This window comes from Narcine bancroftii, chromosome 6 (genome assembly GCF_036971445.1).
Source record: "Narcine bancroftii isolate sNarBan1 chromosome 6, sNarBan1.hap1, whole genome shotgun sequence".
NCBI classification, from domain to species: Eukaryota; Metazoa; Chordata; class Chondrichthyes; order Torpediniformes; family Narcinidae; genus Narcine; species Narcine bancroftii.
The window spans coordinates 204,019,765-204,041,965 of record NC_091474.1 but is presented as its reverse complement, the minus strand read 5'-3'; the positions used below and the strand labels follow the sequence as shown (position 1 = coordinate 204,041,965).

Sequence of the window (22,201 nt, the reverse complement as noted above, 5' to 3'; positions counted from 1 at the left end):
GCCAAATTTGCGGATGACACCAAGATAGGTGGCAGAGCAGGAACTGTTGAAGAAAATGTAAAATTGCAGAGGGATTATAGACAGATTGGGAGACTGGGCAAAAATATGGCAGATGAAGTATAATGTTGAGAAGTGTTCAGTTCTACATTTTGGCAGTGGAAATAAACAGGCAGAGAACTATTTGGATGGGGAGAAAATTCAATCCTCAGAGGTGAAAAGAGACCTGGGCGTCCTTGTGCAGGGAAACCTAAAAGTTAATGCCCAGGTAGGATTGGAGGTAAATAAGGCAAATGCTATGCTAGCATTCATTTCAAGAGGAATAGTGTATAAGAGTAGAGAGGTGTTAATGAGACTATGGGGCACTGGTGAGACCCCATTTGAAGTACTGTATACAGTTTTGGGCCCCCTATCTTAGAAAGGATGTGATGTTGTTGGAAAGGGTGCAGAGGATATTCACTAGGATGATTCCTGGAATCTAAGGGCTAGCGTATGAGGAGTGTTTGGCAACTCTTGGGTTGTATTCGTTGGAGTATAGGCGAATGAGGGGGAATCTCATAGAGACATTTTGAATATTGAAACGTTTTGACAGAGTGAATGTGGATGTTTCCCTTGATGGGTGAATCAAGGCAAGGGGTCATAGTTTTAAAATTAGAAGTTATCCAATTGAAACAGAGAGGAAGAAGAACTTCTTTAGTCAAAGGGTCATGAATCTGTGGTATCCACTGCTGCACAAAACAGTGGAGACCAGATCACTGGGAGCATTTAAACAGGAAATGGATAAGTATCTCATTGGTAAGGGTATCAAGGGATATGGGGAAAAGGCTGGAAATTGGAACGAGGTGTGAGCATTATTTAGCTTAGTGTACAGTCACGGAACAGACTCAATGTGCTTCTGTTCCTTTATCTTGTGATCTTGTGAATATTATAGAACATTGTACAATATAGCACAGTTCAGGCCTATCGGCTCTCAGTGTTGTGCCAACCCACATATTCCTTCCTAAAAAAAAGTATTAAATCTTCCCTAGCCCATAAACCTCTATTTTTCTTTCATCCATGTGCCTAAGAGTCTCTTAAATTCCCCCAATGTTTCAGCCTCCATCACCATCCCCGGCAAGGCATTCCAGGCACCCACAACTCTGTGTAAAAATCTATCCCTGATGTCTCCCCTAAATTTCCTTCCCTTAACTTTGTACTTATGTTCTCTGGTCTTTGCTGATCCAGCCCTGGTTTAGATGAGATAAAACTAGAGGACAAGGGGCTAAAGGTGAAAGAGGAAAAGTTTAAAAAGGCACCTACCTTTTGCTTATACCTTGTAGATGGGCTCAGGCCCAAAACATTGGTTATATATTTGCTACCTAAAGAACACTGCATGACCTGCTGAGTTTCTCCAGCATTTTTATGTAAACATCAGGAGGGGAGGAATCTCTTCACACAGAGACTGGTAGGAGTGTGGAATGAGCTGCCGGCTGAATTGGTAAATGCAGGCTCAATTTTTGACATGTAAGAAAAATATGGACAGGAAAGGTATGGAGGGATATGTCCCAGCTGCAGGTTAATTGGTCTAGGCAGAAAAATAGTTGAGCACAGACTAGAAGGAGCTAAGGGACTGTTTCTGTGCTGTAGTGTTCTATGGTTCTACTGTCAATACATTACCTTCACTTCTCATCCAAATGTCAAGGTGCTCAAAATGTATCGATACTCACAAGTTTGCTGTATTAGTTTATCAGAACAGTAAAACAAATAACTTTTCCTTAAGATAAGATTGTACATAGGTATGCCTATAAATATTTGAAGAGCATTCATTTACATTTCTACTTCATCAGATAATAAAGATGATATTGCATGCCACAAGACCTGGGCAACATTTAGGCAAGAGGTAACAAGTGACATGTGTAACATAAAAGTACTAGGAAATGATGATCATCAACAGCATTACAATTCTCAAGTCTCCAACCATCAACATCCATCAGGATCATCACTGACCGAAAATATAAATGGACTTGCATTATACTGTATATACTGCACTTTCTAGTGAAGATGAGAGATAGGGTGTTCTATACTGAGTTACATACCTCTTTTCTAATCTGGATTAGTGAAGCTCCAACAACATTTAAGAAAATCCACACCATTTAGGACAAAGTACCTTGTTTGATCAGTGCCCTATCCACCACACTTGCACTCCCTCCAATTCAAGTGGAATAGAGCTGCAATGTGTATCATTTGCAAAATGAACTCAAACAACGTGTGAAGGCTTTTTCAATAGCAGCCTCTAAACTGACAATGTCTATCACCTATAAGGTAGCAGGTGTATGGGAACACCACCAAGTTGTCCTGCAAATCACAGACCAACTTGACTTGGAAATATATGTCTGGTCTTCCACTATGGTTCAGGCAAGTAGCACATTAACACATTCTCAACAGCCAGGTAATTCTTCCCTCACCATGATTGCCAGTATCCTGTGAATAAATTATATAAAAATTCTAAAAAGGATACAGAAGCACTGGTGGTGTGAAAAAAATAAATAGCAGGGATAGGACTCACGCCAATCATTAAGATCACGGCTAATCTGATCTTGGTCTAAATCCAACTTTAAACCTGTTTCTGTTAACCCTTGACTCCCCTGTAGATCAACATCTGTCCATCTTGACCTTGAATATTTTCAATGATTCCAGTTTCACAGCTCTCTGGGATAGAAAAGTCAAAGGATTAATAATTCTCTGAAAAAAGAAATTCTCTTCATTTATATCTTAAATGGGTAATCGCTAATTCTAAAACTATGCCACTTGCTTCCAAATTTCTGCATAAATGGGAAACATGCTCTTAGCATTTATTTGGTAAAATAAATTTTAAAAAATCATCCCATTCTCAAAAATTAAAAAAAATCATCCCATTCTGCTCAATATTTCCTCATAAGACAATCCCTTTATCCTTGTTATTAACCTAGTGAAAACACTTCAACTGAAACTGTACTCCTCGTTGCCTCTAAAGAGCAGGCAGTGCTATGGTCTCTCCAAAATTGGTAATAGAAAGACTTTCCAAATTTTGTGCTCCACTCCCTTGCAAGAACGGCCTGACACCACTAGTCTTCATAAAATGAAACAAAACTGAGAGGCTACAGAATTTGAATTGTCTGAGCCCCTTAAGAAATTGGAAGAGCAATCAAGATTTTGGGAATTTGATAGAATAGAGGTATAGAAAATATTTTTACTTGTGAAGTGTCAACTTGGAGGCTACTTTTATGATATAATTACTAATAAATCTTTAGGCACCAGGATTCAGGGAAAATGTGGAACAGACTATCAAAGTGAATTGCTGAAATACAAACATATATCATCAGTGAACCTTCTCCCACTGTGAACCTGGTGTTACTGTATCTGCTTCAGTCAACCATACATCACTTTTAAACCTTATCCCCACTGTGCACCTGGTGTCACATTCTCTACCTCAACATACCGTACATCACCAATAAACTGATTTTGAAGAAATGATAGCAATTTTACATTTAACTTGCATTTTTAACTGTCTGTTCTTTGGCATTGCAAAATAACATTACTTTCTGATTTCCGTGACCTATCATGAGAATGTTTCCAAGCTCACCATTCACATTTAGATAACACAAATTTAGCTTTTATACCTATATAGATTTCAATAATGTAATGGAAAAAATATTTGTGTTAGTTACTTTATGAACAATTTAACACAGTTGCATAAATAAACCACCTAGGAAATAGTGTTGTGTTGGCATCAAATACAGATGATGATCTCTGGCTTAACATTATTTAATCTATATTTTAAATATCTTTTGAAAAGAATATCAGCCACATGGCAAGGGACACACATCATCATACATTTTTACAGGATGTGACAAAACCAAACAGTGAACTTTAGCAACAACAAATCCTCCCACATAGGAAAAAGTTATGTGTACATAGCAGTTCAGTAATGTGCTGCAATGTTTACATCAAAGTAAGGACAAAATGTTTTATTATTTTTTTTATTATTGCAGCATACTCCTACACAAAGCTGCAAGAGGCTTGAACTCACCTGGTTCAGCTTGGGATCTTTTACCTATTTTGAGGGATACAGTAATACTGTGGTTAAAATACAGTAATTTGGACCAGTGAGCAAGAGCCACGAGTTAAATTATATCATGGCAGCTGAAGAATATTTTAAAAATTACTTAGGAAATAATAATTTTAAATTTTATAAAAAGCTGTGCTTGTAATGGTAACTATGAAACCCTTCTGGTTCACTAATATGCTTCAGTGAAGTAATTGGAGTCCTTTGTTGACTCATTCTCACCAATATAATTGATTCTAACAATCTTGCTAGTTCATCTATAACGGCAGATGGAGTTTAATACTGATAAGTGTGAGGTGCTTCATTTTGGAAGAACTAATTGGCAAAGGTCATACATGTTAAATGGTCGACAATTGAGGAGCGCAGTAGAACAAAGGGATTTAGGAATTCTGGTATATAATTCCCTGAAAGTGGAGTCACATGTTGATAGGGTGGTGAAGAAAGCTTTTGGTATGTTGGCCTTCATAAATCAGAGTATTGAGTACAGGAGTACTCAATGAGTTGAGTATGAGTTGGGATCTCATGTCGAAGTTGTATAATGCATGGGAAAGGCCCAATTTGGAATATTGTGTGCAGTTTTGGCCATCGAATTTTTGAAAGGATATTAATAAAATAGAGAGAGTACAGAGAAGATTTACAAAAATGCTGCCTGTGTTTCAGGGTTTAAATTACAGGGAAAAGTTATACAGGACTCTATTCCCTGGAGCATAGAAGATTGAGGGGTGTTTTGATAGAGGTATTTAAAATTAAGAGGGGGACAGATAGAGTAAATGTGAATAGGCTTTTTGCATTGAGAGTGGGGGAGATTCAAACAAGAGGACATGGATTGAGATTGAAGGGGGAAAAGTTTAGGGAAACATGAGGGGGAATTTCTTCACTCAGAGGGCGGTGGGAGTGTGGAATGAGCTTCTGGCTAAAGTGGTAGATGCGGGCTCAATTTTAATATTTAAGGGAAAGTTGGATATAGGTATATGGTCGAGAGAGATATGAAAGATTATGGGTTGGGAGTGGGTCAATAGGACTAGGTGGGAGAAGGCGTTTGGTGTGGGGCTAGAAGGGCTGAACTGTTTCTGTACTGTAATTGTTATATGGTTACATTATATATAATTAAGGATAGGTAATAAATGCTGCCCTTGCTAATGGTGTCCAATCCCACAGGCAATTTAAAACAAAACCATTTTATAAGCTATACTTCCGCATTTACCTGGAATAAACACCTTCTTGTTAAGGACAAATGACATTAGTGGTAATATCTGTTCTTTTTTAATTCTTACTCAAATAGATTAATCAGAGGGCAGTAGATAACTGAATAGATACATGAATGAGGTTTCTCTGAGTTACCAGCTATATGTGGGCAGTTTTGTATTCCTATACTCAGTAAATATTTACCTATCAGTTCATTATGCTGGTAAGAATATTGAATCTGAATGAATCCCATAAAGTGCCAATGTCCTTTGTTTCAACAGTACCCACCTTGTTAAATAGGATATGACCAATTTGATCATCAAACATTTTAAAGACTATTAAAAGTTACTTATTAATTTAAAAATAAAAAATAATTTAAGTTTCAAAAGTTAAAAATTTAAACACTAACAATATTTAAAATATTAAAAATAATTGTATATATATTTTCTCTAGAGTAGTGTAAACACCATTCACATAAATAGGGTCACAGTTTCCACATCATCCCTCCCCGACAGGAAGATTAAAAACAGATAGATTGCATAGATCCCTTTCCTCAGCATGTCAGCACTGCCCAATGGTGAGTTCAGAGTGGAAAGGGAGGGCAAATACACCAGCATCTGAGTGAAGCTTGTCTGCGACATCCATGTTAGTTGAAATAAAGTCCTAAACAAGCTTAATTCTGCTCATTGCCTTTTATTCTTTTCAGTTACCAGTATATATTTTTTTTTAATTTAAACATTCAGCATGGTAACAAGCCTTCCCAAATATTCTGCCATAATATCCCAATTAACCTACAACCTTCATATGCTTTTGAAGGGTGGGAGGAAACCTGATCACCAGGAGCAAATCCTCATAGGCAAGGGAAGAACATACAAATATCTTACAGACATTGCCGGATTCAAATCCGGGTCACTGGCACTGTAATAATGTTTCGATAACTACTATGCTAACCTTATATGTTTTCTTTTTGTATGTTATACATAATATACAAAAGCAACATGATTGACATAGCGGTTAGTGGAACGCCTTTACAGCACCAATGATCGGGACCAGACCGGGGTTCTGTAAGAAGTTTATACATTCTCTCCATGTCTGTGTGGGTTTTCTATGGGAGTTCGAGTTTCCTCCCACCATTCACAACATAACAGGGGTAAACATTCATGGGGTGTAAATTAGGCAGCTCTAGTAGTTGCTCAGCAAAGCTGAAAAAAATTCCTGCACTGAAGTACTTGAGATGGACTTCAATTTAAATGTATATATTCTTGGCATGTTGGATGAATTGTTGGATAAAAACATCTAGCATTTACCCAATGAGCTACCTCATGAAATATTGCAACATGTTGGGGGGAAAGGGGACAGTTTTATGAAGTACCTCAGCCTATTCACCCCGCCAATAACTTTCCAGGAAAAAATCCAAATACCTTTAATAAACACCTCATACTTTTCTCGACCATTTGGATTGTGAATAATCATACTTCAAGAGCTGAAATACTCGTGGGCTGAAATGCCCTATAACCATGCTGTATGTCAAAATTAAAAAAAAAATAGATCTTGAAGCAGAATGACTATATTTAATCTGTGTTGATCCAATGATGCAGTAGGTGCTTTGTGTGAGTGGAAAAAGAAAATTGAGAACCACTGATGTGGTAGGAACATGATTTTAAATGCTGCCATCTGAATTTCTTTCTCAAGGATCAGGACAGTTTTCAATAGCACTTTCCTTTTGGTTAAGGTGAACCCAACTTCTTTCTACCAGTCAGTCTCCTTAGTCTCTGCAGTTTGACAAACTTTCTCCTTCCCTTTCAACCCAATCACAGTCCCCAAGCAAATTAGGAGAATGCCTCCATCATCAATCATAGCTAACATTATCTCCCCCAAATTTTTATCCAGCCTCTCCAAATTACTGGAGTAAATCAAAGGATTGCCAACCACAGTTCTTTGCCTAGTAATCTGTCAGGTTGTTCCATTACTAGATTGGTAGGGGAATAAATGCATGACAATTAGCTCTACATCCCAATTGTGTCAGGTTCCTCTGCTCCTTTAGACCTTCCTCATTTCTCCTCCACCCAGCCTGAAACCACTCCTTTACAGGTAAAAATATAATAAAGTGAAATGTAAGCAAATAGTGTTATTATATGCACAATCTATGTTTAATTTAATGTAGCACATAACTTCAATTCTAATATGTATTAAGTTTATGAAAAGGTCAATACAAGGTCTTCATGCCTCTGTTGTTACTTTATCAGTATTAGTGTTAGCTCACAAATATAATTTAAGTAAGCTTTTGTCAGGATTGTATTTATTGTGGAGTATTTCAGCTCTTGAAGTATGATTATTCACAATCCAAATGGTCGAGAAAAGTATGAGGTGTTTATTAAAGGTATTTGGATTTTTTCCTGGAAAGATATTGGCGGGGTGAATAGGCTGAGGTACTTCATAAAACTGTCTCCTTTCCCCCCCAACATGTTGCAATATTTCATGAGGTAGCTCATTGGGTAAATGCTAGATATTTTTATCCAACAATTCATCCAACATGCCCAGAATATATACATTTAAATTGAAGTCCATCTCAAGTACTTCAGTGCAGGAATTTTTTTCAGCTTTGCTGAGCATTTGTTACTTCCCCTGATGTGACACTCAGCAGATGCATCAGGTCAGATAGCTGTAGGCATGCACGATGTTGCCACGAAAGGGAAGTGTCAGGGAAGTAAACATTAATAGTACAGACACAGAACATTATTAAGGAAATTAGCTGGTTTCACTATATTTTAATTAGTTCTGGTTGTTCTCTGGAGAAGGATAATTTAAGGCAGCACGCAATGATGCATCTTTGGTGGTTGAAACACAGATGTTTGCATTAGAGGGAAGGATATACATAAGAGTGCTTTAATTTTCAGCATGTATGGCAGAGTTCCAAAACGAGATAAAACTTGAATAACCTGGAATTAATGTAGAAATCTTCTGGTACACGTTATCTTTATTTTTTTTAATTCCTATCCTTTGACAGAGGATACACAATTTGCTCCATGATTACTTGTCTAAGGATAGAAAAATGAATCAGGGTGAAAGACCAAAGACATCTAAATGTACTGAGATATGTTTCTATTTATGTAATCTAGATGGGCCATCTGGGGAAACTATTACTACATTTTGCTCCCTCTTCATATTGAAAAATAGATCAAAGACTCGGGGTACAAGTTTAGAGGATCTTAATCCAGACGACACTGTAGATATGGATTTGGTTGGAGAAAGGGGGGGGGGGGTTACACCTTGGAAAAGCCACTGCAGGTGAATGATGAATTTTTTCAATATGTTAGAGCAGTATCTCAGGAGGCTTCAATTGACACATCAGATGGCAGAGAACGGCTAAAGCCACCTGCAAGAAAACTACTTTCCTGCTCAATTGGTGTCATATTAACAGCTACCCCAAATATCACCATGGCCCTTCAGTTTTCTGTCTCATCTAGTCGTGAATATCAAAAGATGGTTAATGGTATGTTCACCAAAACTGGCAATTATATCACTTCTTCTGGTGACAGTAACAGTTAAGATTGAGTGAGAGCTAATGGTTGGTTGTTACTAGCTTCCCCATAAATGCAGTGTGTCAACACCTTGACACATCGTAATCTGTGTCTCTAATTCAATCATAAATATTCATTGGCAATGAAGAGTTCCTCTCCATCAATGTACAACTTGTGTGCAAGGTATTTCTGCAAGTGGATGCCAAATTCCTGGTGGGTCTCCATGATGCATTCAACCAGCTGAGGTTTAGAATCCATGTCCTCTTTGGATTAAGGGATGGTTGGTAGGAAAAAAAAGAAAATACACTTCAAATTGGGTTGATCATGTGTCAGAAACCACATCTATGAAACTTAATACATTTGTAACGATGATAAATGACTGAAGATAACTGATCAAACAAAATGTATTGAGCAGAAGGTTCAGTACTATCAGGCTCTTTAACCTCCCTTGGGACACTAATAATGGGACTGTCTACACTACTGCAAGTCACTTTTTTGCACGAGGATTACTGTGAATATTTATCATTTATCTTTTGTATTTATTGTCTCTTTTAATTTAATTCAATTATTTTACTATGATAGTTTGTATTTATAAGTACGGTGCATATTTGGCTGCAGCAGTAAGAGTTTTGGGTAAATGTACATTGTACAATGTGTATGACAATAAACTGATATACCTAGACAGATCTTAAGATGCTTTTTGGTAGGCACAACCCACGGACTCCGAAATGGCCATGACATTTTCCATGCAATATGGAACAACCCCTAGGTTTGGACATGAAACAAGAACAAGGCAAGGCAGGAGTGGACATCATTTACAGCCAATTCCAAGAAGAGGAAAGGGTTGCAGATAAATGTAACAGTCACTACTTATGTCTCTCTTCTCTTTGGCTTGGCTTCGCGGACGAAGATTTATGGAGGGGTATGTCCACGTCTGCTGCAAGCTCGTTGGTGACTGACAAGTCCGATGCGGGACAGGCAGGCACGGTTGCTGCGGTTGCAAGGGAAAATTGGTGGGTTGGGGTTGGGTGTTGGGTTTTTCCTCCTTTGTCTTTTGTCAGTGAGGTGGGCTCTGCGGTCTTCTTCAAAGGAGGTTGCTGCCCGCCGAACTGTGAGGCGCCCAGATGGACGGTTGGAGGCGAGATCAGCGCACTGGCGGTGGTCAATGGGGCAGGCACCAAGAGATTTCTTTAGGCAGTCCTTGTACCTCTTCTTTAGTGCACCTCTGTCTCGGTGGCCAGTGGAGAGCTCGCCATAGAACACGATCTTGGGAAGGCGATGGTCCTCCATTCTGGAGACGTGACCCACCTGGCGCAGTTGAGTCTTCAGCAGAGTGGATTCGATGCTTGCGGACTCTGCCAGCTCGAGCACTTCGATGTTGGTGATGAAGTCATTCCAATGAATGTTGAGGATGGAGCGGAGACAACGCTGGTGGAAGCGTTGTAGGAGCCGTAGGTGATGCCAGTAGAGGACCCATGATTCGGAGCCGAACAGGAGCGTGGGTATGACAACGGCTCTGTTGGAAACTACTTATGTAGCTAATCAACATTTACTCTTAGTTCAACAATATTCATTAATGATTATCAGCAGAATATCACAAGCAAAAAGTGTCAATTTCTCTGCTCCTGTCCCACGCACTCAATGACTCCAAATCAAAGCAAACCTGCAGAAAGTTAACCACTGCCAATCACCATCAAATAAGTTCAGTGCTTACTACAGAACTACCAAGTATTTTCAAATCAGAAATGATGCAGAATGATAAAATTGGTGTGATTCTACTGAAATTTGGAAAAAATGCATTATTTCCCATTTTCATTCTGCAAATACAAATCTTCATAGAATCAAGAAGTCTGAGTCATACAGCAGAGAAACAGCCCCTTCCGATCACCACATCCTTTTTTTTTATTTAAATTTTTTATTTTTCACACCATAAATCACATTAGCCATGATATACACTATTTCTTTTTCACACATATACAGTGACTTTTTCTCCCCCCTCACTTTCCTCCCAAACCACCCCCCCACCCCCCCCTCTCATCCATTTTAGGTATACAATCTAGGTTGCATTAAGCCAGTCAGACAATGTTGTCATTCAACAAAATTACACCAGAAATTCTACTGAGTCCATTCTTTTCTTTCCTTCTCCTTCCATCAACTTAGGTAATGTTTGTCCCCGGTAGGTTTTCGCTATTGTATTTAATGTAAGGCTCCTATACTTGTTCGAATATTTCAATATTATTTCTTAACCTATATGTTATTTTTTCTAATGGAATACATTTATTCATTTAAATTTAGTAGTTTCTTCCTTTTAATTTGGTTATGTATTCCATTAATATTTAAAGACATATAGTTCAGTGTAGCCCTTTTATATTTTGTTTATCTTCTCTTTCCGTTTTTCCATCATTACTTTCCTCCTTTTCCATTTGTTTTCTTATTTTCAACTCTTTATAAGACAACATTCCTACAACATCCAACATTTTCCTTATTCTCCTATTTCTATCTTATTTATCCCCAATCTCCCCTTCACCTCCTGAGTTGTCCTTTATCCCTTGTCGGACAACCACATCTCCCCTCTCCATTTGGATTTGCGAATCCACTCGCAAGCGTCAACTGATTTTGCAGTGACCACTATTTCCCCCCACCCCGCCTCCCCCAGAAAAGATTTCACTTTTCATATGTCACAAAGGTCACTCTTTTAATTCCCTCCTTATTCTCTCTATTCCATTACCTTCCCTTATTAATTCTTGTCTATACTATCTATATTTTCCTCTAAGTACAGATACATTCATGTACGCTCATTGTCTCTATTCACTCTTATACCTCTTTACCCGCATACATATCAATCGTGATCATTTTTACTCTCATTACCCGTCTTCATCCCTCAGTCTATTTTTGTCTTTACCCACATACATATCAATCGTGATCATTTTAACTCTCATTACCCGTCTTCCTCCCTCAGTCTATTTTTGTAATTGTTCTGCAAATTTTCGTGCTTCTTCTGGATCCGAGAATAGTCTGTTTTGTTGTCCTGGAATAAATATTTTCAATACTGCTGGATGCTTTAGTATAAATTTATACCCTTTCTTCCATAAAATCGCCTTTGCTGTATTGAACTCTTTTCTCTTCTTTAGGAGTTCAAAACTTATATCTGGATAAATGAAGATTTTTTGCCCTTTATACTCCAGTGGTTTGTTGCCCTCTCTTACTTTTTCCATTGTCTTCTCCAGTACCTTTTCTCTTGTAGTATATCTTAGGAATTTTACTACAATAGATCTTGGTTTTTGTTGTGGTTGTGGTTTAGAGGCCAATACTCTATGTGCCCTTTCTATTTCCATTTCTTGCTGTAGTTCTGGACATCCTAGGGTCTTAGGGATCCACTCTTTTATAAACTCCCTCATATTCTTGCCTTCTTCATCTTCCTTAAGGCCCACTATCTTTATGTTATTTCTTCTGTTATGGTTTTCCATTGTATCTATTTTTTGAGCTAGTAGTTCTTGTGTCTCTTTAGTTTTTTTATTAGATTTCTCCAATTTCTTTTTTAAGTCTTCTACCTCCATTTCTGCTGCTACTGCCCGCTCTTCCATCTTGTCCATTTTCTTTCCCATTTCTGTTAAGGTCATCTCCATTTTATTAATTTTCTCTTCTGTGTTGTTTATTCTTTTTCTTAAATCCTTAAATTCCTGTGTTTGCCATTCTTTAAATGACTCCATGTATCCTTTAATAAGAGCAAGTATATCCTTTACCTTGCCTTTCTTTTCTTCTTCCATTTCACCGTACTCTTCCTCTTCCTCTTCTTCTTCCTCTGGGTTGACCATCTGTTGTTTCTTTGTTGCCCTTTCCTCCTCTTCTTTCTTGTTTCTATTGTCTTCTGTGGTCTCTTCTTGCTGCAGGTGTTCTGCAGCTGTCGTTGCCAGCTGTGGAGATCGACTCCCCAGCTGGTCCCCCCTCCCGTCGGTGTGTTTTTTTTCATTCGCATCGCGCATGCGGTTGCGCACTTTTACTCGGCTCTGCGAGCCATTTTTGTAGTCCATTATTTACCGACCTGAGGGAGCGGGTTTCTCTCTCCGCAGCGGGCCTCTTCGGACAGGTAAGGCCTTCACCTTTTTCCTCCTTTGTCTTCTCTTCCTCTCTTCTTACCGTTGCTTTCGATTTTTCTTTTTTTGTCGCCATCTTCTTTCCACCTTTATACTCACTTTTCTGTAACTTTTATTTCTGTGCCTTTGTGTTTTCCTTTGTTTTTCCCGACTTTTCTGGAGAGGGCTGGAGTTCACCGTCCGGCCACTACTCCATCACGTGACTCCTCCCCCGATCACCACATCCTTGATGGTTTTTTTGCCATCTATACTAATCCCATTTGGCTGTATTAGAACTGTATTCTTCCTTGCCGTATCTATTTAAATATCTCTTAACAGTAATAACTGTATATAATTCCACTCTATCCTCTGACAGAACATTTCAGAAATCAATCATTGTGTTTAAAAACATATTCCTCATATCCACTTTAATACTCCTTCCTCTCGCCTTAAACCTAAGCTCTCTATTTTTGATACTTCCAATTTTAGAAAATGTTTTTGATTATCAACCGTATCTATAGCTCTCATAATTCTACATACCTTTCTCATCTCACCCACCAACCTCCCTTCATTCCAGAGAAAATAAGCCCAGCTTATTCAATCTTTCCACAGAACTAAAATCATCTAATCCAAACATCATGGTAAATCTCTTCTGCACTTTCTTCAACACAATCACATCCTTCTGAAAGTGACTTTCACCAGAATGAGACACAACTCACAACATAATGTCCCAAATGTTGTATTTTATGTCCCCAACTACGAAGGCAAGCAAGCCCAAATACATTCTTCACCCGATCAATCTGTGTCGCCCTTTCAGGGAACTAAAGGTTCAATATTCCTTAGATAGAGCTCGACTATTTTATATATAATGATATACACTACTCACTTGTCAAAAAGGCACAAGTGACTGCACTTCCTGAGAAAACTGAAGTGGGCAAGGCTACTGGCCATCATCGTGTCAACCTTCTACAGAAGCCTATCGAGAACGTCCTGGTCGGCTACATCACAGTGTGGTAAAATTGCTACAGAGAAATGGATCAGAGAGGATCAAAGGAGTCTCCCTCCCCCCCCACCCCCCCCCCCCATCGTCGACGGGATCTACTGGGATCATTGTCTGAAGAGGGTGCTCAAAATCATTAAGGACCCCCTTCCACCCTGCACACAGCATCTTTCATCTGCTCCCATCAGGAAAGAGATGCACAAGGATCAGAGCTAGGCAGTGATAATGCTGAATGACCACACTAATCATCCTAGACTCTCATATTCAGAAAATAATATTTATATATATGGATACTTGTCCAGCACATGTATTGTTGTCTGTATGTATGTTACGTCTGCATGTTTTGCACTGATGACTGGAGAATGCTGTTTCATCAGGTTGTACTTGTGCAAGCAGATGATAATAAACTTGACCATTTCCTGTATGTCCTAGCTCTGTTTGACTCTCCATGATGCATCACCTCACTTTGCTCTTCCTCTCCCTATTATTACTTTGAAGTTCTACTTCTGTGGCTGCAGCAAGGGTGGAGGAAATCTGCTCAGATTCTCTCATTTTGAGAGTTGAGATACTTTTGACTGGTGAACTCAAGATTTTAGAAGACCCCACTAGAAGCAGATTTGGCAATCAGGACATAAGGTAGCACACAAGTCATTGACTAAGGGGGTGTTAATTTTACAGCTGTCAGGTGAAAAACCTACTGGACTTCTTTTGGTTAATTCCTATGAGATATTTGGGATTTTCCATTTAAAAATCTTCCTAATTCCCAGTCTCTTTCTATTCCTGTGAAAAGCTCAAGGTCTTTGTGTCAACTGTGACTCCAAGCACTGAAGGGGTTTCCCCTTTGCCTTCCAATGCCTCTGTGTGTTATGCTCAATCAAATGTTATACTGATGACCATGTTATGCCTTTCAGCTTTATATAATAGAAAAAGAATCTCATTACAGTATTGTGAAAATTTTCCATCCTGACACCATACTCTTGTAGCTTCCATGTTTTTTAACCTACTAACTTCACTTGATCCATTGAAATTGTTTTGAAGGCCTTAGTTTTTTTTCTTTTAATAGGTGTATTTGATTTTTTTCTATTTAATCTGAAGCCGTATGTGATTTTAATTTCTGTCTGTGCATCCATCTTCTCAAATTATATATTGCTGAAAAGCTTCTTTGTATCAAACAATGCCTTATCCAGTGTTTTATCTGAAACAGTCCCTGCTGAAAACTGCTATTTCATTGGCAAACAAAATATTCAGTGTGGAATGTATTCAAGTACAGTGGTCTTAACGCTGCAGTCGGTGTTTACAGATATGAGAGGGATGGAGCTATGCATGCACCTCAGGCATTTTACATCACTGGTCCCCAATGCAAATATTATGTGTTTAGATTGAACAGTTCCATTTCCTAAAAAAATACATATATTTACATTTTATTCTGAATATTTTTAAATACTCAATTTCAAGATTTATAGATGAGTTTATTGTCATATAGGTAAGTACGATGTACAGTTGCATCAAAATTCTAAATTTCTGCAGCCAAACAGGTACACAAATAACAATAATATAAAATAAATTACCAAACATGCCACGACAGAAAGTTAGATAATAAATATGAAAAAATAAATTAATATTCACAGTGGGAGTTAGTGCATGAAAAAAGTGACTTTTCAATGGTGCAGACAGATATTTTGGTGATCCCTAAGTTGTTTATGGCTAGGGTGGTTAAGATTCTGATGGCTGTTGGGAAATAAACTTGGTTTTGTACCAAGAGGTGCTGGACTTCAGACTTCTGTACCTTCTCCTGAAGAGAGCTGCAGGAAGATTGGGGTAAAATGTGATTGGGATTTGGATTGGGATACTTTATGATGTTGGTTGCCTTCTTGTGGCTACATCTCACATAGATTTTTTTCAGTGGATGGAAGATGATGCCTGTGACAGACTTACCATTCTCTGCAGCCTTCTGTGTTTCTGAGGACTCAGGTTTCCAAAATAGGCCTTGATTCAACCAGTCAATATACTTTCCACAGCATAATCTGATGAAGAATGGCATAAATAGAAGTTGTAACTCAACATTCTTTTACAGCAGTTGCTAAACTTAACTCGTTCCATTTATAACACAAAATAATAAATAGCTTGGAGCTGCTGTACTACACAATCATAAAAGTGTTATTTTCACGGTGTGGTTCTTTTCTTTTTCTCAGCATCTGTGATCTGAAGCCCCCTCTCTTCAAAGACAAACTATTTAAGGTAGTTAAGACAGACAAACTGATCAATATCTTCAAACAGTGAATGGAACCAAACAGTTGAAATATTGCCTGTACCTTCTTTAAGTAAGCTGGCAATCTAACATACATTTAATGACAAGGGAAACATTAAATATAGCTTATTTTAAGTGAGATAATTCACCAGGTCCAGATAAAATGTGCCCCAACCTGTTAAGATAAGCAAGGGAGTGGGTGGGTGGGGTGGTGGCAGGCTACACTTTTCATTTCCATTTTTTTTTACTGCAGGTGCTTTGCCAGATGACTGAAAAATTTCTAATGCAATGTTGTTGTTTAAAAAGAGAGAAAGAAGTAGAATGAGTAAGTGAACACCAATTAGCCTAACTCCAATATGGACAAATTATTTGGAAACATTTCTGAGAAGAAGTTTAATTAAATTTAGCCGGCATGTATTTTATTAAGTGAATGCTGTGCCTGAATAACAGTTGGATTGATTTGTGGAGTGATCAAGGAGCATTGATTAGGGAAATATATTTAATATAATCTACATGGATATTATCAAGTCACGATGTCAGAATGAACACAAATGTGAAGGTCTATGGTTTCTAAAGGAAACCAGGATCTATGTCCAAAATTGGCTCTTCAGTGGGAAGCAAAAGCTTTTGGATATCAGTAACTGAAAAAAATGTTGGCAATAGAATTCCACAGGAATTCCTCTGTGCTAAGTTGCTTTCTTTATGTGTTTTTTTCATATATTTAACATTTTTCTTTCTTAATTTTTCCAGACATGGGATAAAAACAGGAAATGCTGGAAATATTCAACAAGTCAAGCAACATCTATTTTTTTTCTCTTCACACTACTGAGTATTTCCAGAATATTGTGTTTTATTTCAGATTCCCTGCATATTCAGTTTTATTTTTTTTCCTTTCAAGATATTGGTATTGCTGGCAAGACTGATATTTCATGTCCATTCTTCATTGCCCTGAGAAAGTGGTGGTGAATTGTTCTTGAATTATTGCAGTAAACTGTTTGTTATAATATAAATGAATAGCTTGCTGTATCATTTAAGAGGATAGTTAAAAGTCAGCCATTGTACTATGCATTTGCAGTTTTTTTAATGGTTAGGACAGTGTGTGGAAAACAACTTTTCTATCCCATGGGAAATGGATAAACAAGTAAATTAATTTTTTAAAAATTTTCCGATGCTTGATATCCGATGCTATCTGACATGGTGAGTGTTACCAACATTTTCTACTTTCATAATAGTGAACCAGTTAGGTTTTTATGAAATCCAGTTTTTTCAAGTTAATGGAGACCAGATTTTCTCTTAAATGCCAGATTATTTACTCAAGTGAATTTTAAAATTTCCCAATTACTGAGGTAGGATTTGAACACGTGCCATCAGATTTCTTCTCCAAAGCCCTGGATTACATGTCTTTCTGTTGAATCTTACTCTACAACTGTACCCCTCCTGAAATGTAGGAAACAGGTTTTCTTTTAAAAAAATTCTCATTACATTGATGTTGGCTGTAGGAAAAAGGTTGTAGGCTGCAGACTGTTAACAATGTACTCGTCAGGTGGGTGATAAAATATAATTTAAAAATTATGAGATAATACATATGAAAGGCAAATATGGAAAAGGATTATGCAATAAAAGATAAAATATTGAGTAGAAGAATGAGACTTTTGTGTTTGTGTCCACAGTTCCCAGAGGACAAGCAGCCAAAAGGTTATTAAGAGGATACTTCCACTTTTTTGGTCAAACCATAGAATATAAAAGCAACAATATCACTTAATTATAGTAGCAAACACAAATCAGATAACAATTGCCCCAGATCATTATAGTACTGGATACCACCTTTAAGGAAGGATGTGGTTCGGTTGAGAGGACACAAGAGAATTACAAGGATGTGGACAGAAATAGAGAATTTTAGCTAAGAAGAGTAACTGTCTATGATGTCACTTGTATTGAGGACACTAAGGCGATTCTTCATTGATAGTAGTAGTTTTCTGGAATCAGAAGAATGTCTTTTTCTTAGTAAACATCAATTGCTTGGCATAAAAGGTGATGGGGATCTGAAATTTACTGTAATATGTTTCAGTTTACCGAATTTGTAACTGAAACTTTGAAAAAAAACTCATTGATCTTTTCTCCTTTAGCAGAATGTTGTCATTCTCTGTTGATATAAAATTTCAACTAAATGGCAAGAGATAACTTTGAACCTGTGATAACTACATTTTTAAGTCCTGCGCTTATACATTTTTATACAATTCATAGCTGATAAGAGTCATCCAGGACTGTGCAGAGATCAGAGAAGCAAAAATAGATTTCATTAGAAAAAGGCAAGGAGAAAATGACAAATTCTGTCAGAAGTGTCAATAATGAGAGACATAAATCTTAAACCAGGATCTGGAATGAAATCCAAGTGATACACTGGATCAAAGCCAAAAAAGCTGTTAAAAGCATAAATTATGTTTATAGGATTCTTTGTGGGGGGGGGGGGGGTTATTTCCTATCGGAAGTCCAAAGAAAAGAATCCATGTACCAAAAAATTAATTAGCGAGGTAGAGAGAATTTATGGCTCTACCTGAAAATTGCATCTAACACATACCTATTCCATGCTACAGGAGCTAAAGCTCCATCTACTGCCAGAACATAGGAATGCACGGTTTGCAATTTATTAACTCTTGTTCCCTGATTCTAACTAGCTTCTCTGAGAATTCAGTTCTGCTCCGTTAACTGAGCAAGTAGATCCTTCTGATTAAAGTTTTCAAAACTTTGAGCAAGTATTAATAGTAGAAACATAAAACATAACTACAGTAAGTTAGGTGGTACATGAATTGGAAGGGAGCTTGGAAATTATTCAAATCCTAAAGTAGTGAATACATTTCAATGATAGTTTCCAGTCACCAAGGACATGCCCAGAAAATAAGAAGCTTCTTATTATCTGGGAATACCCAGGTGACTGGTAATTGCTGTGGTCATCACTGTGAAGTCCACTATTTATGAGTCATCTCCAATTGTCCTTGTCTTTCTTTGTGGCAAAGGCCATAGGTCTGGTGTGTAGTGTTGGAGTATCTATGACTAGTAACTGATGCTCAGTTTTAAATTGTCCGACCTATGTTGAAAGCATACCTTTTTCTCACTGGCAGTGCCAATGGAGACAATGAAGTCTTCACAAGGACTGTGCAGATGTAATTTCTATCAATGACATCACTGATAATGCAACAAAAATCAAATAATACTCCATACCAGCTCTGACACATTATGACTTAATTACAGTTAATTATTTGTAGTATTTCAAACCTCTTTTACTCTGTTCATTATCCCTTGTTAACTTACAAGATTATGGAGCAGATGCCTTCTTTCTCTTGTTCTCCAATATTACTGTCATTGTACATAGTTTTCCTCTTTATTTCTTCCTTCCAAGGTCTTATTTATGCTGGGTATAATTCGCAAATACTAATCATTGTCAAAAACTGGATTTAAAAGGTCAAACATCTATAAATATATTGAGGTTTTAAAACACTAAAGCTGCCGTTTTAACCAAGACATAACCAAATTTATTAAATTAAATTCCAACTTTATTTTAATGAGAACTAACATTCTGTAATTTACCCATCCATTCCCGTAGACCAAGGCTACTTCAAATGACAAAACCACTGTTATTTCTCCAAGTAAAATACACTAACACTTCAAGTTGATTAAGGGAAATTTAAATAGTAAATGCTATCACTTCCTTCTTTGCACGGAATATGCCCTCAAGTTTTTGAGTTAGCCAAGAATGCTATCAAGAGATTTTGTACCTGGGAATTAAAAGTTGAATGAATGAACCTGTTGTCAATTTTGCCTTCATAATTGCTTAAGTATTTATGCTATATTATGAATTTACCATGAAAAATAGCTTGGTAAAATTATGATCAATTTTTTAAATGTGCAGGTTTTCTGGCACGATAAAGCTAATTGCATTTTGCTCACATGATATTATTTAAAAATCATTAAAATAACTAATTCTGGTGGCATGGTATCTGATGTATTGTAACACCAATGCATTGTGCAAGTGTAGAAAAAAAATCTTGTATGTAGGGAGGAACCAAGCATAGGATAATTATCTCTCTCTAATGGATTATTTTCATTACTTGCAAATCTGCAACCTCAACTCATTTTCACAAAAAGGTAATCCATGCTGTCTCAATTCTTGCAAACTGTCAGAAATTCCTTCTTGAATATAAAGTAATTTCCCAAATTAATTCCCCTCTTTTCCAAACCACTGTCTGATTTACTCCTATCAGCTTTCTGCCATTGCTACAGTATCATATTGGTTCGATTTAAAATCATTTACGACATTCTGTGTGATTGGTCATTTTGTGTAAAGGTAATTTTCTGAACCTCTCTGCAAATTAACCACTTCAAAAACTGATAAAATGTGACTAAAAATAATTATTGATCCCAAGGGTTTGCTGAAGAAACATTTGAATTCATTCCAAGAATATCTCTCAATTTCTTTCCTCCTTTGATACATTCTTTGAAGGATCAACAATGGATGAAGCCACACTCTCAGGAGGTACAAGGCCAAGTTGAGGACATAGTCTGGGGAGAAAATGAAAATGAAATAGGGTGATATGAATTTTCATTTCTTTCAACCAACTTCCAGCCAAGTGTTTTATTAGAAAGATCTAAAATGTTTGTGTTTAGGTTGGTAATTACATTAATAATGCACAATTTAAGACTGTGGAAATGTTTCAGTTATCTTCCAACATACACTGAATCAATGGGAACAGAGATGCAAGTTTCTATTTATAAAACCATGTAGAAAGTGGAACATTCAAATCTTCTACAATTTTTTATGTGGTTCACATGTGCTACTGCAGCAAACAACCAGCACCTGGATGACCTCCCTGACCTTTCAAATGTGTTTTATTGGACATAGGATTTAAGATCACATTGCAGAATATAAGAATATAAGCTAACTTTAATTGAAGGTTGAACTTAAGATGTCATAAGAGGACTTTATTGCAGTCATAAGCCTTCATCTTGAGTGCAAAATCTATGTCATGCACAAATTGCCATATGTAATTTTAAAACTTTCAAAAATGAAATATTGTTTAAGATGAACACTAGCACTTGCTCAGAAGCATTATTTAATTTTATTCTTTACCATCAGGATAATATGTTGCAATCAAGAAAATCCAAACAGCCTTCAATCTCACCAGTGAATGCATTCAATGTGAACACTTACAACTCTCAACAGGAGAGAATTCTTAAGGTTAACAATCTCACCCGAGTCTACAATATTATATAATTTGAATTAAAAACAGATTGTAGCAAAGTATTCTATACTAAGCTACTATAAACATCCACATACATGTTGTCAAGTTGATGCATACATGGTGAAGTTGATGTACCCACTGTGGAGTCCAGTGCAAGGCTGACACCTCTAGGCTTGCATGCTGGGGTAAAATACATCACTGCTTCTGTCACATGGACAGGAAGTGATGTCATTGGTGATGTAATTAGCCTAGATAAAAACCGGTGTTGGATGCAGGTCAATTCTCCACATTTTCCATAGCATGTCCACCATTTTGGGATCCAGTTCACTTGCTGGTAAGTGGGTCACTTCAAGATAATAAATATAAAAGATAGAAAGATAATAAATATTCACATATTCTGGTGCAAGAAGGGAGTTTGCAATAGTGCAGACAATTGTTTTGTGGCACTGGAGAAGTCCACAATTAATGTACCAAGGGGAAATTCATGAGTCTGATAAGTGTTGGAAAGAAAACTGTCTTTGAATCTAGAAGCTCTGGTCTGCAGGCTTCTGTACCTTCTGCACAAAGGTAGCAGTGAGAAGAGATTGTGTTCAGTGATAGGGATCCTTTATGATGCCAGCTGCTTTTTTTTTTTTTTTTTTTAAATTTTTTTATTTTTCACACCATAAATCACATTAGCCATGATATACACTATTTCTTTTTCACACATATACAGTGACTTTTTCTCCCCACCCCCCCCCCTCTCATCCATTTTAGGTATACAATCTAGGTTGCATTAAGCCAGTCAGACAATGTTGTCATTCAACAAAATTACACCAGAAATTCTACTGAGTCCATTCTTTTCTTTCCTTCTCCT

At 37.2% G+C, this 22,201-nt stretch overlaps 2 long non-coding RNA genes across 3 annotated transcripts in view; one reads left to right on the top strand and one right to left on the bottom strand.

The window, feature by feature from the left end:
- Positions 1-17,696, top strand: part of LOC138736975 (uncharacterized) — a 43,329-nt gene extending 25,633 nt beyond the window's left edge. Inside the window, exons 2-3 of the long non-coding RNA XR_011340694.1 lie at positions 16,362-16,433; positions 16,859-17,696. This is a non-coding gene — a long non-coding RNA (uncharacterized lncRNA). The remainder of the gene's footprint in view (positions 1-16,361; positions 16,434-16,858) is intronic.
- LOC138736973 (uncharacterized) overlaps positions 1-22,201 on the bottom strand; it is an 87,192-nt gene that overhangs the window by 13,306 nt on the left and 51,685 nt on the right. The window contains exons 3-5 of one of the 2 annotated variants that reach the window (XR_011340691.1): positions 21,441-21,691; positions 19,418-20,665; positions 15,796-15,884 (exon numbers count right to left, since the gene is read on the bottom strand). This is a non-coding gene — a long non-coding RNA (uncharacterized lncRNA). The remainder of the gene's footprint in view (positions 1-15,795; positions 15,885-19,417; positions 20,666-21,440; positions 21,692-22,201) is intronic. The other variant, XR_011340692.1, reaches the window with a different exon arrangement.